This window comes from Dromiciops gliroides, chromosome 3 (genome assembly GCF_019393635.1).
Source record: "Dromiciops gliroides isolate mDroGli1 chromosome 3, mDroGli1.pri, whole genome shotgun sequence".
NCBI lineage: Eukaryota > Metazoa > Chordata > Mammalia > Microbiotheria > Microbiotheriidae > Dromiciops > Dromiciops gliroides.
In genome coordinates this window covers 206546685-206562486 of record NC_057863.1, presented here as the reverse complement: position 1 = coordinate 206562486, position 15802 = coordinate 206546685, and positions in this window count along the sequence as shown.

Here is a 15802-nt window from a genome sequence, read left to right as displayed (position 1 = left end):
TAAGAATTTTCTTGGTATTAGGGCAGATGATAGGAATAAATTTAGACAGAGGGCACAGGTAGGAACTGATTATGAAGGGATGATATCTATAAAGCATTTATTTTTTGTTTATCTTTTTTTTCTTTTTTTGTGGGGCACTGACATTTCCTGGGATCATGCAGTGGGTGAGTATCTTGTGTCTTAGGCTGGATTTGGGCTTGGGTCCTCATGGGTCAAGGGTGGGTGCTTTGTCCACTGTGTCACCTATCTGCGACATGATGCCATCTTTAGGGTAAAATTGAGGGGTTAGAGGAATTACTAACTCATATCTTGTTCCTCTTTTATATGAGTTAGTAATTTAATGAAAATTATGTAAAAGCATTGTGGGGGGAGGAATGACCCCTCTTAGGAATTGATTTACCGTGCAATAGATGATATGTTTCATGATAATGATAGTTCAATTGATTTTTTAAAGATTTTGTGGTTAGTAACATGATATAATATATTTTAAATGCATGTTGAAACAATCAAATTATTTCAACCAACTCCTATTGACTAAATAAAAATGTTTCATTCTGTAAAAATAACAACATGTGGCTACTGCAAATTTGATGCAAAATGTCTAACTACTTAAGATTCCCCAACACAGCAGAGTTAAACCCTGGTGTTTCTCAAAGGTGAAAAAAATGCAACTCTTCACATTTTTCTATAGAAGTTGTCAATTATAATTAAGATTATAATGAGTCCTAAAAAGAAACAATCTGAGCATTAGGAATTAAGGAAATCCTACAGATCAGTTTATCTCTTTATTTGAGAGTGAATAAATTGATTGATAAAGAAATAAAATTAATTGTCAAAAGTCTCTGCTAGTTAGTGGCAGGGACTTGTTTCCAGATGTCTGAGTCCTAGTTCAATGTTTGTTTTTTGATTCACTATCCTTATAATACTTAAAAACCTTCAATTATTTAAGGATCTAGGATTTCATTGGTTTAGTCCATTTCCCTTTTTGGAAGACCTTTAGATCTCAGTAGGCAATCTTCAAGAGCTTCAAGAGCTCCTGGGCCTGAGAACTTTATTTCCCTGTAATCAACATGGTGCTAATCTTTTATGGACTTAGCTAGTCCTCAGGAGATAATAATTTCTAGGTTCATACTTGCAGAAGCCCAAACAAAACAAGAACCTCAGAAGCTATTTGGTCTAACCTATAACTGATTGAGAAATAGTTCTACAGATATGCTTGCAAGTCGTCATTCAATGTTTTGCATGATTTCGCATATATACATATATATATATATTTTTAAATAATATATCTAATATTGTATTTTCCCTAATTACATGTAATTTTTAAAAAAATATATTTTGAAATCTACATTCCTCTCTTCTCTCCCCAATTATTGAGAATTCAAGCAATTTGATATAGGTTATACATGTGCAATCATGAAAAACATATTTCAATATTAATCATGGTGTAAAAGAAAACAGACCAAAAAACAAACAAGAGAACTAAAATAAAATTTAAAAGTTTGCTTCAATTTGTATTTAGACTCCATCACTTTTTTCTCTGGAGATGGATAGCATTTTTCATCATAAGTCTTTGGGATTTTTCTTGGATCACTGTATTACTTAGAATAGCTAAATCATTCACACTTGATCATCCTAATGCTAGTGTTGTTATTATGTACCATGTTCTCCTGGTTCTGCTCATTTCACTTTGCATCAGTTCATGTAAGTCCAGGTTTTTCTGAGAGCATTTTGCTCAAAATTTCTTATAGTACAATAGTATTCCATCATAATCATATACTACAACTTGTTCAACCATTCCCCAATTGGTGGGTATCCCATTAATTTGCAATTCTTTGTCACCACTGAAAAAGTACTATGAATATTTTCATATGTAGATGTCCCTTTTCCTTTTTTTTTTCTCTTTGGGATACTAACCTAGTAGTAGCTGTATTGCTGGGTGAAAGGGTAAGCATGCTTTTATAGCCCTTTGAGCATAGTTCCCAATGAATTTCCAGAATGCTTGGCCACAGGTGTTTATAAGTAATAAGATTAGGACAATTGGATTAATAGAATACATGAATATACTTAGAAACAGCTAACAGTGTCATACATCTGAAGTAAAACGCCTTCACTTCCTACTTATCTGTTTGTTTTTTTCCCTTGGTGCTCTAACCATCAGAGTGAGTGGCAGTGATAAAACAAAAACAAAAAGAAAAACCAGCCTTCTCTTTACCTTGTTGCTTCCCCTTAAGTTGTTGCCTCTCCAGTTTCCTAGGGGGAAGACATGTGTTCGAAGAGGGGAAGGGTGGATGATGCCATCTCCACTGGCTACTGGAGCCACTGTGGCTGAGCAGAAGCTCTGACACCCTCATCTTTGTCTCTCCCTTCTCCTCTTGAAATTAAAAAACAAAACACCAAAATTCCTCCTGTCATAGAAAAGTCCTCTTTTTATTTCTTATTTCCTGTTGTATTCATTTCTTCCTGAGCCGTAAACAAAAAGAACTCCCAGGGTCTTTAACAACTTGGGCTTCCCAAGCAAGGCAACCAGCTCAAACCTTTCCAGGAAGTGCCTTCGAATGTTGTCTTCTAGATTTCAATATGAGATTCGTTAGGGTGGGAACTGTTTTGCCTTTGATTTTGTCTCCTTAGCACCTAGCACTATGCCTGGCATATAGGAGTTGCATAATAAATGCATGTTTGCTTGCTTCAGTGAAGCTGAATAATATTTTTAAGTGATCACACTAGGAATAGTAATTAAGGAGGACTGTGGGCAGTTTGACTTGTAGTCATAGGAACATATCAGTGTAGAGCTTGAAAGGATCCTAAAGGTCATCTAGGCCAGCTCCCTTCATTTACAGATAAGGAAGCTGAGGCACTGAGAAGTTAAGGAGTGACTTGATCGAGGTCCACCAGGTAATAAGTTGTACGGCTGTGATTAAAAACCAGGTCTCCTGGGCCCAACTCCAGTGATAGTTTTACTATGTTATGCTACATTGGATTCAACCCTGCCACTTATGACTTGTGTGCCCATTTTTAAATCATTTAACCTCAGTGTCTTCATCTGTAAAAAAGGGATTTTTATACTTTGCAGTTCCTACATCACACAGAGGTGTGATGGGGAAAGCACTGTATCAGCCTTAAGAGGTCCATGCAAGCTTAAGCTATGATAATCATAACATGTTTTTTTCTCTTATTGTTATGCTAAATTATTTAAAATTCACACATTCTTAATGGTTTGGGTGATTCTGGAACTCATACCTGTTCTGTCTATAGAAAGCAGAAGAGAAACTCTTAGAAGCCAGCAATATTCAAAGTTTCTTTTTTTCCTTTCTCATTCCTTCTTTTTCTCCTTTTTCAATCCAATTCTTTTCATATTCGGGAGCTTCTTGTAATAAGACTTTGAATGGACTTCTGCATCCCTTGGAAGAATTCTGTTCCAGAAACCACTGATCTCTGCTTCCTGTCTACCAGATCCCCTTTGACTCTCAGCTTTTAAGGATACAAGGAGCAAACCTGTATGCAGAGTCACAGAAGGGCTGCCGGAGGTTATTGGGTTGCTTTTACAAGACTTACAACGTTCAATCTGCTACATTAATGCCTTTCACTGCTTCACCCTGCAAGATAAGGACCTTAAAGCCCCATTGCAATCACTCAGCCTCGTTTTGAATTCTGGGAATGAGCTCCAGTTGGTGTGGCAGGGAGAATACAGCCTGGGGGTCAGTAGAAGCTGAATTAATTATTTCTGCAGATAGTTTGTACCAGCATGCATTTATCCAGCACATGGGCTTTGCTTTGCAGCTTGGTGAATCTTTTGGAAGGTTTTTGTATTCAAATCAGGTACCTGTCAAGCTCCATACATTCATGAATACAGGAGTAATTACTGCGCTCTAAGGACTTGTTGCAGTGACATTATCATTTGTCAGCAGGATACCACTGGTTGTTGTCATAGGCAATTTACATTTAGTATCATTTTTACATGGCCTTCTTACTAGTTTCTTAATGGTCTGCAACAAATAATGATTTAAAATAGTGTAAGGTATTTATTATTACAATTACCAAGTAATATTAAAGTCTTTACTGGTAGGACTGATTAATGCCATTACTATTTAGAATGAAAGGACCATAGAATTTTAGAACTGAAAGGAACCTCACACAGTCATTTTTACAGCTAAGAAGACTAAGGTCCAAAGATGTGAAATTGTTTACCTAAAACCACAAAGTGATCCAGGAACTAAAACCCAAGTGTCCTAAAGCTACATGATGAGGGGAAAAAAAATTCCCAGTTCATTTATTATGAATATATTATACCCTATGGCACTATTTTTTCTCACCAAATATATATTATATTCAATTGATTACTTATGGTTACTTCATTTTCACAGTCATCCAGTCCCAAAACTTTGGGTCATTTTTGACTCTTCTTTCTTGCATCCAGAGATAATCATTCACCAATACCTCTTAGAATCAATTCTAACTTTTTAGTTCAATTCAATTATTGTAGAACCATAACTAGCAAATGCTGTCCTTTAGGCGATAAAGAAATATATTTAGGGCAAGTATCCCCAAATGAGCCCTTTAAATGAACTATTGAAGACAGAAGGTTGTGAGGAAAACCTTTGGGATAGGGAACAGAGGCAATTGGAGTGAAGTGAGGGAAGTGAACAGAGTGGGGGTGTAGAATGGAGGAGTTTTCCTGATCTTGACTATAAGAAGAAAACCTATTATCTGGAAATTTTTACATTAACAAATTACTCTGCTAACTATGATGTTTCTGTTCTGCTGAAGGACAAGTGTTTTTTGTGAACTTTTGGTAACTAGAAGCAAAAAGAAAGGTTAGGGTTAAAGAAGTAGATTTGTAAAATATCAGGAAAGAGATAATAATTGAATATATGGGAGGTGATGAAATTACTAAAAGTAATAGGGAGGGAGAAAAGGAGAGAGATCAAGACAGAGACCTCAGAACACAAAGTATTATTAGGGGTGATGTGGACAAAGATCTAGTGATAGAAACAGAGAAAAGAGTCAGATAGGTAGAAGGAGAAGCAGAATAGAGTAGTGTCACAAAAGAAGAGATTATCAAGGAGAAGTGTGTTCCTGACAGTATTAAGGGCTGCAGAAAGATTGAGAAGGATGAGGATTGAGAAAAAGCCATTAGATCTGGCAATTAGGAGATCATTTGGAGAAAGCAGTTACAGCTAAATGATAAGGACAAAAACAAGAACATGGAAAGCTAATAGAATGAAAGGAAAAGAAGTGAAGACATCTTTTGTAGAAGGCCTTGTCAAGGAAATTAGCTTGCCACAAAAGAAATATGAGATGGTAGCAAGTGATGATGAATGGATATTTCACAATGACATCTTATTTTTCTAACATTCAATTTTTAAAAATTCTGAGTTCTAAATTCTCTCCCTTCATCTTGCCATTCACCTGACCCTTGAGAAGGCAAGCAATATGACTTCTATTATACGTGTGAAGTCATTCAAATCATATTTCCATATTAGCCATATTGCAAATAAAAACACAAAAACAAGAAAAATAAAGTGCAAATATATGTTTCAATATGGACTCAAAGTTCATTAGTTCTCTCTCTGGAGGTACTTTTTCATCATAGGATTTTTGGAATTGTTTTACATCATTGTCTTGATCAGAGTCTTTTGCAATCGATCATCCTAATAATATAGTTGTTAACTGGGTACAGTGTTCTCCTGATTCTGCTGTTTACTTTATATCAGTTTACATAAGACTTCCCAGGTTTTTCTGAAAACATACTGCTCATTTCTTGTAGCACAATAGCATTCCATTACAATAATATATCATACAAAAAATAAAAAATAATAATACATCACAACTTGTTCAATTCATTCCTCAATTGATGGACATCATTTCCAATTCTTTGTCACTACACACACACACACACACAAACTGCTATAAACATTTTTATACAAATAGGTCCTTTTCCATTTTCTTTGATTTCTTTGGGATACAGACCTAGTAGTGTTATTGCTAGGTCAAAACATATGCCCAGTTTTAGAGCCCTTTGGGCATAGTTCGAAATTATTCTTCAGAATGTTGTTCTTCAGAATGGTTATAACAGTTCACGACTCTACAAACAGTATACTAGTGTCTTTATTTTTCCACATCACCTCTAGCATTTGGTATTATCCTTTTCTGCCATGTAAGTCAATCTGATCGGTGTGAGGTGGTATCAAGTAAGAGTCTTTTGAGGTTGAAGGAGACATAGGCATATTTGCAAGCATTATGGAAGCAGTTAGTAGACAATTGAATATAAATGAGAGTATGAGGATGAAAGCCAGTGAATATGGGATGAGATGGGATGGAATCATGTATACATGTAGAGAGGCTTGTCTTGTTAAGAAAGGCTACTTTTTATGTGAAATTAGATTGAAAAAGGAAATATTGATGCAAGGCATCTGAGTGACGTAAGATAAAGAGAAGAGAAAAAGATACTCATGGAGAATGACCTCAAATTTTTCAGGGAAATATTCAATAACTATGAAAAATGAAGAATTTTGCTATATCCGTATACATATGATAAACAATTCTTACATCTATGCCATGCCCAAGGTTCTCAATTGAGAAGTTAGAAGGGGAAACTATGGGAGGCTTGTGAAAAGTTTTGGAAGAGCCGCTGTGAAGAGTGGGATAGCAAGTAATTAAGGGGCTCCATTGCTATTGTGTAATATAAATATATAGTAAATCACTTTTTCATTATTTTTCCAGATTCATTCAGCAGAATGTATTTGGGAAAAAGGCAACAAATGGTGGGGATGATCAAAATTGAGACTTTGTAGGATAAGAGCCATCTGTCAGTCAACATTTATTAGATGCCAATCACGTGCCAGGCACTGTGTTGAGGGATACAAGAAGATGCAAAAGACAGTTGCTGATTTCAAGGAGGTTACAGTCTAATGGGGGAGACAGCATGCACACAAATATATACAAAGTAAGCTCTACTCTGGATATATAGGAAATAATTAAAAGAGGCCAGGCACTGGAGTTGAGGGGTTAGGGAAGGCTTCCTGTAGAAGATAAGATTTAGGTAAGACTTAAAGGAAGCTAGCAACATCAACAGTCTGAGTAGAAGAGGGAGAATATTCTAGGCATGGGAGAAAGACATAGAAAAATCACAGAACTGAGAGATGGAATGTCTTGTTTGTGGATCAGTAGAGTCCAGTGTCACTGGGACAAAGACTATGAGGCAGCATATTAGGTGTAAGAAGATGGTAAAGAATAGGAGGGGGTTAAGTTAGGAAGGGCTTTAAATGTCAAACAGAGCATTTTGTATTTGCTCCTAGGGGCAAATAGGAAGTCACTAGAGTTTATGAAGCATGGAAAGAGGAGAGGGCTGACATGATCTGCCTTGAATAGTAGGAAAATAACTTTAGTGGTTGAATGGAGAATAGATTGGAGTGGTGAGAGACTTGAGGTAGGCAGCTGTACCAGCAGGCTACTATAGTAAAGTGTGAAGTAATAAGATCCTTCACTACAGAGGTAGCAGGATTAGAGGAGAGAAAGGGGTATATTCTAGAGTTCTGGCATTGGTAAAATCATTAGGTCTTGGCAAGATCTTGGATATAGGGGCTGAGTAATAATGAGGAATCCAGGAAGACTTCTAGGTTGTGAGGCTGAGGGAATGGGGTGATGATGCTGCCCTCTAATGTAATAGGGAAGGTAGGAGTGGGGAGGCTTTGGGAGGGGTTGATAATAAATTCTGTTTTGGTCATATTGAGTTTAAGATGTCTACTGAACAAGTTGTTCAAGATATCTGAAAGGCAGTTGGAGGTGTGAGATTGGAGGTCAGCAGAGAGATTGGGTAGCATTAAAAGATGGATTTAAGAATCATCAGCATAGCTATGGTAATTAAATCCTTGGGAGCAGCTGAGATCACCAAATTAAGCAATATAGAGATAGAAGAGAAAAGGACCTATGACAGATCCCTGGGATCCAGCAAAAGAGACAGAGAAGGAGAAATCAGTTAGGTGGGAGGAAAACCAAGAGAGAGTGGTAACCTGAAAACCTAGAGAGACAAGAGTATCCAGGAGAAGAGTGATCTAGAGTGTCAAAAGCTGCAGAGAGGTCAAGGACAATGAGGATTACAAAAGGCCATTGGACTTTAGTAACATTGGAGAGAGCAATTTCAGTGAGAAGAGAAAGTGGAGACATCTTGTAGGTGGCCTTCTTTAAGGGCAGAAGAGATACAGGATAATATAGGAATGATAAGATAAGGAGTTAAGATGTTAAAGAGAAGAGACCAGTGTAGCACTGAATTAGTTAAACAAGACAGGGAAGGAGAGTGTAGTTAGTGAATGGAGTGATGGCCAGGAAAGAAGTGAGGAGTCAAAGTCACTATAAATAAACAGAATAAGATTTTGGGTTACAAGACAGAAGGAGAAGTGAAATAGTTTACAGATTATGATCAGATAAGGGAATTTTTGAGGTCATGAACATAGAAACATGCATTATTGGTGATAAAAAGATCAAGGATATTCCCTCATTGTGTAGGTGGGTGAAAGAATGCATAGGTCATGGGAAATTAGTAAATTCAGGAATTGTAGGGTTAGGGTGTTTGAGGGAGTATGGGTGCTTATCGTGAAGTCCCCTAGTATGAGGGCAAACAATGAGAAGTAAAGACTGAGCTAGATACTGGACTCATTGAGTAAAGAAGGGGAGTGTCTGAGAGGTTACTCCTTGATCACTACCTTATCATAGTGGAGGGGCTTGTGTAGCTCAATGAAACTGAGTTATGCTGTGCAGAGTTACCCAAGATGGATAGGTCATAGTGGAGATTTCTGAACAAAGGTAATCCACTAAAGAAGGAAATGGCAAGCTACTCTGGTGGCTTTGCCAAGAAAACCCCTCAACAGTACTAAAATCAATGAACTTGGATAGGTTTTGAGAGATAGTAGAGGGTAGAAGGCCCTGGGGTTACATGGGGTCACATGAGTCCATGGGGTTACAGAGTTGGACAAGAATGAATGACTAAAAACCAAGTTTTGGGGGCAGCTAGGTGCCTCAATGGATAAGGCACTGGCCCTGGATTAAGGAGGACCTGAGTTTAAATCCAGCCTCAGATACTTGACACTTACTAGCTTTGTGATCCTGGGCAAGTCACTTAACCCTCATTGCCCCCCACCCCCACCCCAAACAAACAAATAAAAAACCAAGTTTTGGAGATGGGTTGACCACAGCTACCAGAATTTTGATTAGGAGGTAGATGTGGATTGAAAGAACCTCAAAAGAGAAGTTGCTGAGTATCGTCTAGAGATAGTTGATAGCACAGTAGATAGAGTATTGGACCTGAAATCAGGATAACCTGAATTCAAAGCTGCCCTCAGATACTAGCTATGTGACATTGGGTAAGTCACTTATCATCTGTTTGCCTCTGTTTCGTGAATTGTAAAATAGGAATAAAAATAACACCTACCCCACAGGGTTGTTGTGAGGATCAAATGGTTAATACTTGTAAAAACAAAAACCACAACAACCTGCCACATAACTAAATAATGTTGGTGGTTGTACAGTCATTTCAGTCATGCCCAATTCTTTATGACCCCATTTGGGAGTTTCTTGACAAAGATACTGCAGTAGTTTGCCATTTCCTTCTCTAGCTCACTTTATAGATAAGGAACTGAGGCAAACAGGGTTTAGTGACTTGCCCAGGGTCACACAGCTAAGTAAACATCTGAAGCCAGATTTGAACTCAGGAAGATGAGTCCTTCTGACTTCAGGCCCTGCACTCTATCCACTCTGCCATCTAGCTGCCCATATAAATGCTTATTCCCTCCTTCCACTTACTGAGTGATAATGGTAGAGGGAAGAGCTTGGAAGTGGCAATGGGGAGCAAGAAGTACTCTAATGCACCCACTTCAGTCAGTGAGTTGGGGAAAAACAATGAAATTATGACCAATGATAGAAAAGGTGACCAGGAAGGCTATGGCAGGAGGGAGCCGGGTTTCAGTTGGAGGCAGAAGACAGGAGTGAAAAGAGGAAAGAAAGAGTTCAAATGAAAGTAAGTTTGTCGCCTATGAAGCAAGCCATTTAAGAAAGCGCAGAAGAGACAGGTTGAAGGGGATGGGAATAAGAGAACATGGAGAAAGGGTTTTGATTATCACATTAGGGGTTCAGAATATTGGGAGGGGGAGAGAATAAATGAATGAGAATTTGTTAAACATTGAGGAATGACTTCAGGTAGGTTTTTAGTATCCCAAGGGTTTTGGCCTCAGAGTGGATTCTATGAGGGCATTCTTCAAAAGAAGGGGTTTAAATAATATGACCTGCATATTGTGGTGATTAAAATTATATGGGGTTGCCCTATATACTATCTCAAGTTTAGAGAAGCTTAGCTGGGGTTCTAATATGTAGCTACTTAGAAATTAGAGGATACTGTACCAGTTTGGGGCATTAAGAATTTACTAAAGCATATTAAATATTAGTAAAGACATAGCACGTTGCTCAGAAATATCAGAAGCCCTACATACCTAGGATAGAGGGGAGAGAGAGAAAAATCTTCGTCCTGCCTCCTTGACTGTTAAAAGACAAGAGCCCCTGAGAATGGGCTGCATGGCTGCTCCTTCTGTGTTCCAGGGTAAAAGAGAGTGTGTAAGCTTCCTGCAGGCCTGAGGAGAGCCCATCCTTACACAATGCTAAAATCTAATTGGCTAGCATAATTCAAATCTATTGGTTGACTGGATTTGAGGGTGGTTTGGCGCATGTCAGAGTACAAAGCCCTCAGAGGGGAAAAAGCCTTCAGGTAGGTGTGGTTTTAATCCCTACTCACAGTCCAAGGTCCAAACACATTTCCTTTGAAATTCTCCTGGCCTTAAGAAAGGTCTGGGCAGGCTCTCTGGGTCTCATAAAACCCCATTATTTTTTTACAATATGACACAATGAATGAATGAAAAATGAAAAAGTATTTACTGAATAATTAACCTTTGTCATACACTACACTGAGCTCTAAATAATGAAAGATAGAAATAGAGAGTGACAGACCTTGCCCTGAAGGAATTTACTTTATAAAAGGGTGAGACAACATATATAAATGAGGGGTGACTAGAGTGATTGGTTCTGGGCAGTTATAAGAATAGTGGGTGGAGCTGTGCTATCAACTACTTGTGCAGTCAGCCTGAGTGACACATTTTGAAACCTCCTTTAGAACTTCAAGTACATGCACAGCCTCCCTATAGGAGATAGAGGTCCAGAAATACCCTTGTCTTTGTGCACTAATCCCATCTCCCTATGATACTGTAATGAGGGAGGAGGCAAGGAGGCTCTAAGTCCATTACCTCATAATTATGTGTACCAATCAAAATACTTTTGTCCTTATAGGGAAATTGTTTACTCTTGTCTAGAAAAAGCTGCCCACATCCAACTGCTTACTGCCTTGGTGTTCTGATTTCTTTTCCTGGCTTTGCCTCACTGACTAGGGCAAGACCCAAACTAAGATTTCTTCTAAGAGAGTCATGGACTAGTCCAATAGCATACCATTTGCAGAAGCAAGAATATTGTTTATTTGATTGCTATTCTCAATTGGGGGTTTCTCTGAGTCTAAGACCAGTGTTTAGTAGGGTCTCACCAGTATTTTCCTTTTTTACCCATTTTCTCACCAACCCAGCCTGGAAGATGAAACCTTTTCTGATCTGGAGCCCCTACCTTGAAGTCCCATTATTCCCATTGGTAAGTATTTTATGTGGCCAGCTCCAGCCACTCTCCAATTTGCTACCCAGTGGTTTCCAAAGTTACATTATTACTATATGTGTATATATATATGTGCATATATACATACACATGTATACACATATATGTATTTTCTATTCCTTTACCACTTTCTGCCCCCCCCAGCCCTTTTTTTTTCCCCAATTCTGGAACAATAATCAAATCAGTACAGTTAATGCTACTGGAAAGAGTATATTAGTCTATTTCATTATGGCTCCAGTTATGGTTTTTGTGATTTTTGGGGCCAGAATAAAGCTCCCTGGACACCAAACCCCCAATGTTTTGCTGACTTTTTTTTAGAAGATAGTATCATTGATGGTAGGGATTACTTTAGTTGTAGTATTTGTATCTCCAGAATTCAGCACAGTATTTGGCAAATAAATGATTAATTAATGCTTTTGCATTAATTCATTCAGTAGATCTGCCCCAGGACAGGAGTTTAGTCAGCCTGGCAGATCTCCCCCAGAATCATTAGCAGGCTACCTAGAGGAACCTTCAGGAAAGCCTACTACTCTTACAAATAGTATACTTTGTCAGGAAATCTTTCTTTATGTCTAACCTAAACTCCTCATGCTGCAGTTAAATGATTTCCTCTGTAACTTGTCCCCAGTGAAGGAGACCAACTGGTGTCCATCTTATCTCTAATAGCATAGGAATCTTTATCTTTCTGCTATAGTAGGACAGGGATTCAGGCAGATAGGATATAGGATAAGCATATAATGAATATTTTGTTTTGATTGTCATTGAATTGGAAAAATCATAAATGAAAATTTTAGTTTATTAACTTGTTCTTTAAGTTCTTGAGACAGTCTTAAAAAAAAAATAAAAGCAGGAAAAAAAATCAATAATCTATGCCAAATTTCAGATGACTTCTCAATTTATATTTATAAAAATACATCTTTTGAGTGCTGATCTGAACTCTAGATAGATTCTCCCTTCCCCCTTGTGGTAATAATTATTTGTGATAAAGATTAATATTGCCGTTTTTAGCTGACTCATTTGGGAGGGGCCACACCTGGCCCACTCTGAGGTTACATATGCTACTGAAGTCAGAAGGAGAACTCTCCATAGGAATTTTGAAGGATTTCCCCTTTTGGGGGAGGAATGATTGAACACTCCCTGAAGGGAGGCGGAGGGTCTTCTGGAATGCTAGGCTTCTTCCGGAAGGTTCTCCTGATGACATCTTACCACTCCAAGAAGACAAGAGCTCAGAGACTTTAAATGAATGGTTTTGTTTTGTTTTGTTTTCCCTTCTGTTATTATATACACCATATGTAAAATGAACTATCTGAAGAGGCCCTCCCTCTGCAGGCTAGTGTCAAAGTGCTGGTTCATAAGGGATTGCCCTTCTGGACAAAACTTTTCTTTCTCTCTTTTCTATATTGTTATTAACATATTGTTTGCTAGCATAGGGTATTATATTCTGTTATTTTTGGCTTTTTCATTGAGCAAACGCATATGTGTTTTCCAAAGAAACACAGTGGGGGATTGTGGTAAAAATTATTTGTGGTAAAGATTAATATTGCCTTTTTTAGCTGACTCATTTGGAAGGGGCCACACCTGGCCCACTCTGAGGTTATGTATGCTACTGAGGTCAGAAGGAGAACTCTCCATAGGCAATTTTTGAAGGACCTCCCCTTTTGGGGGAGGAAAGATTGAATGATCCCTGAAGGGAGGCAGAGGGTCTTCTGGAATGCTAGGCTTCTTCTGGAAGGCTGGCAGTCTGGTGCTCTCTCGTTCTTCAGCCCTTGCGGTGGTGGCACGTGTTTGCTCTCTCGTGGGCAACTGCTTTTCCGGGTGGCACGAGCAACTGTAGACTTCCAGGTGTTGGTGAGTTAATTAAGGAAAACCCTAAATTCCTTTGAACTAGCTTAATTGGAAACAGTCTGGGGAGTGCATAGGTTAAGTTTAGAGTGAAGAGTATTTCTCTGTATTTCTATTTTCCTATTTCCTTATCTTTGATTTTTATTAGTTTTACCTTTGTTGTTTAATTAATTCCCAAGTAATCAAATCTGATCCTTTTGTGAACTAAAGCTTAGAGACTCCTTTCTTATTGCGCTGGAAGAAATATCTAAAAAGGGCAGTTCAGAGGGGAGGGTGAACCTAAAAGGTCCCTCATATTTCCAGGACCTCAATATTAAGGCAAGTCACCCAAATAACACTCCATACATCAAATTTTGGCCCTTACACCCTTCTGATCAGTTAATTGAATAGGGAATATTGAGATTATTTTTTTTCCAGGGCAATGGGGGTTAAGTGACTTGCCCAGGGTCACACAGCTAGTAAGTGTCAAGTGTCTGAGGCCAGATTTGAACTCAGATACTCCTGAATCCAGGGCTGGTGCTTTATCCACTGTGCCACCTAGCTGCCACCGAATATTGGGATTCTTAAATTAAAAAGTCTTTGAACATTTTTTTCATTGTCATCACTCCCTTGTAAGAAACCAAGTACCAGTGTATAGAGGCAGAAAAGAAAAAACACACAAAGTCTATGGGAAAGAAAATTTTATCAAATATCTGGTTATGGATTTTCATATTAATTGAATAGTATAGATAATGTTTCCAGTAAATGTACCCTGACCTATGAATGCAATAATGAACCATCTGGAATGAGCTGTGGGTCTTTGTAGGATGACATTAGTGGACTTGTATAGCAAGAGAGGGAAGAACAGATTTCAGTAGCATTGTCATGACCCCTTAGCAGCCCTGGAATACCATTTTAAAATTCTTGTGACTTGTCCCAATAGTAACTTCAATAAAATCTTCTTTTAAACACATAAGACTGGATAAAAGATAAACTGAGAAAAATAAAATTTAAATAGTGGTCTGAGGAAGAGTAGATTTGAATAACAGAAATATTGCGTCTTTCTCCCAAAGCACAATTCACCATATACACTTTCACAGTACTAAAGTTTATTTTTATATGGCTGGGCTATATTTACAAGATATATGGTTGCATAAATACTATATACACAGGGGGCAATGTCACAATTTACTGCCTTGCTAGTATTCTAGAGTTCATTTCTATACTCAGGATGATACTGATTTGCTGCTCTGTGTCTGCCCCCATATCTATCTTCAGCGGCTGATTCGTGGGTTAACAGCACCCAAGGGAAATTTGGCACACAACAGAATGTGTTTAGACCTTTATATATTCTTACATTCACTGAAAAGTATTATTGGCATTTCCAATTTATTTTCTTGGGTAAGACTTTAATGTTAGCCACCAAATGCAGTCAGAGCATATTATGTAAATATTGCCAGTTGTTATTCCTTTTAATCACATATTGTGCCTTATATGACTGTTGAAGAGCCCGTTGTTTAAAGATAACAGAGGATATATGTTTAAAATATATTGATTGGCATTGTCCTATAATGAGTACTATATAAAAGTACACACTCTATTTTAAGTAAGAAAGAAATTCATAGATATTCTTCATCCTTAGACTGATTTTTAGGGATCCAAGCACAATGAAAAGGAGTTTGAGTGAATTTCATGCTATTCCTTGTATCCATATCCATCTGACTGTGCAGAAATTTTTACAACCTTATTTTGCTCTAGGAGAGTGCTATAATATTGAAAGAAGGTTTTTATTTTCCTAGCTGATAGAGACAGGGGGAGTCTCAGAGTTGCATTCTCAGAGGCTAATTAGCCCAGTCTGAGACTGTCACATCCAGAATGTTTACCATCTGAAATTAGTTCTCCAATTTTTTCCAATGACCCATAGGCAAAGACACATTAGTCATTCTCTTCTCCCAACTTCACCCTTCAAAGCAAGATCCTTGTTTTCCCAGAAAAACAAGGACAGGATATAAACTAATGCCAAAGCCTAATGTCCTGATCATCATGCTCATACAAAGGACCAGCTGAGGAAGGATACAGTTGAAAAGGAACTTCTAGGCAATGATATTAGACTACAGAATCGCATAGTGTCTTCTATGAAATGTTTTACCAGTAATCTAAAAAAAAAGGGTGAGGAGTTGATGATGTTTGTATGTGTGTGTGTGTGTGTGTGTGTGTGTGTGTGTGTGTGTGTGTGTGTGTGTGTGTGTGTGTGATTATTTTCAGGTTGTCTCAAGCACATTTG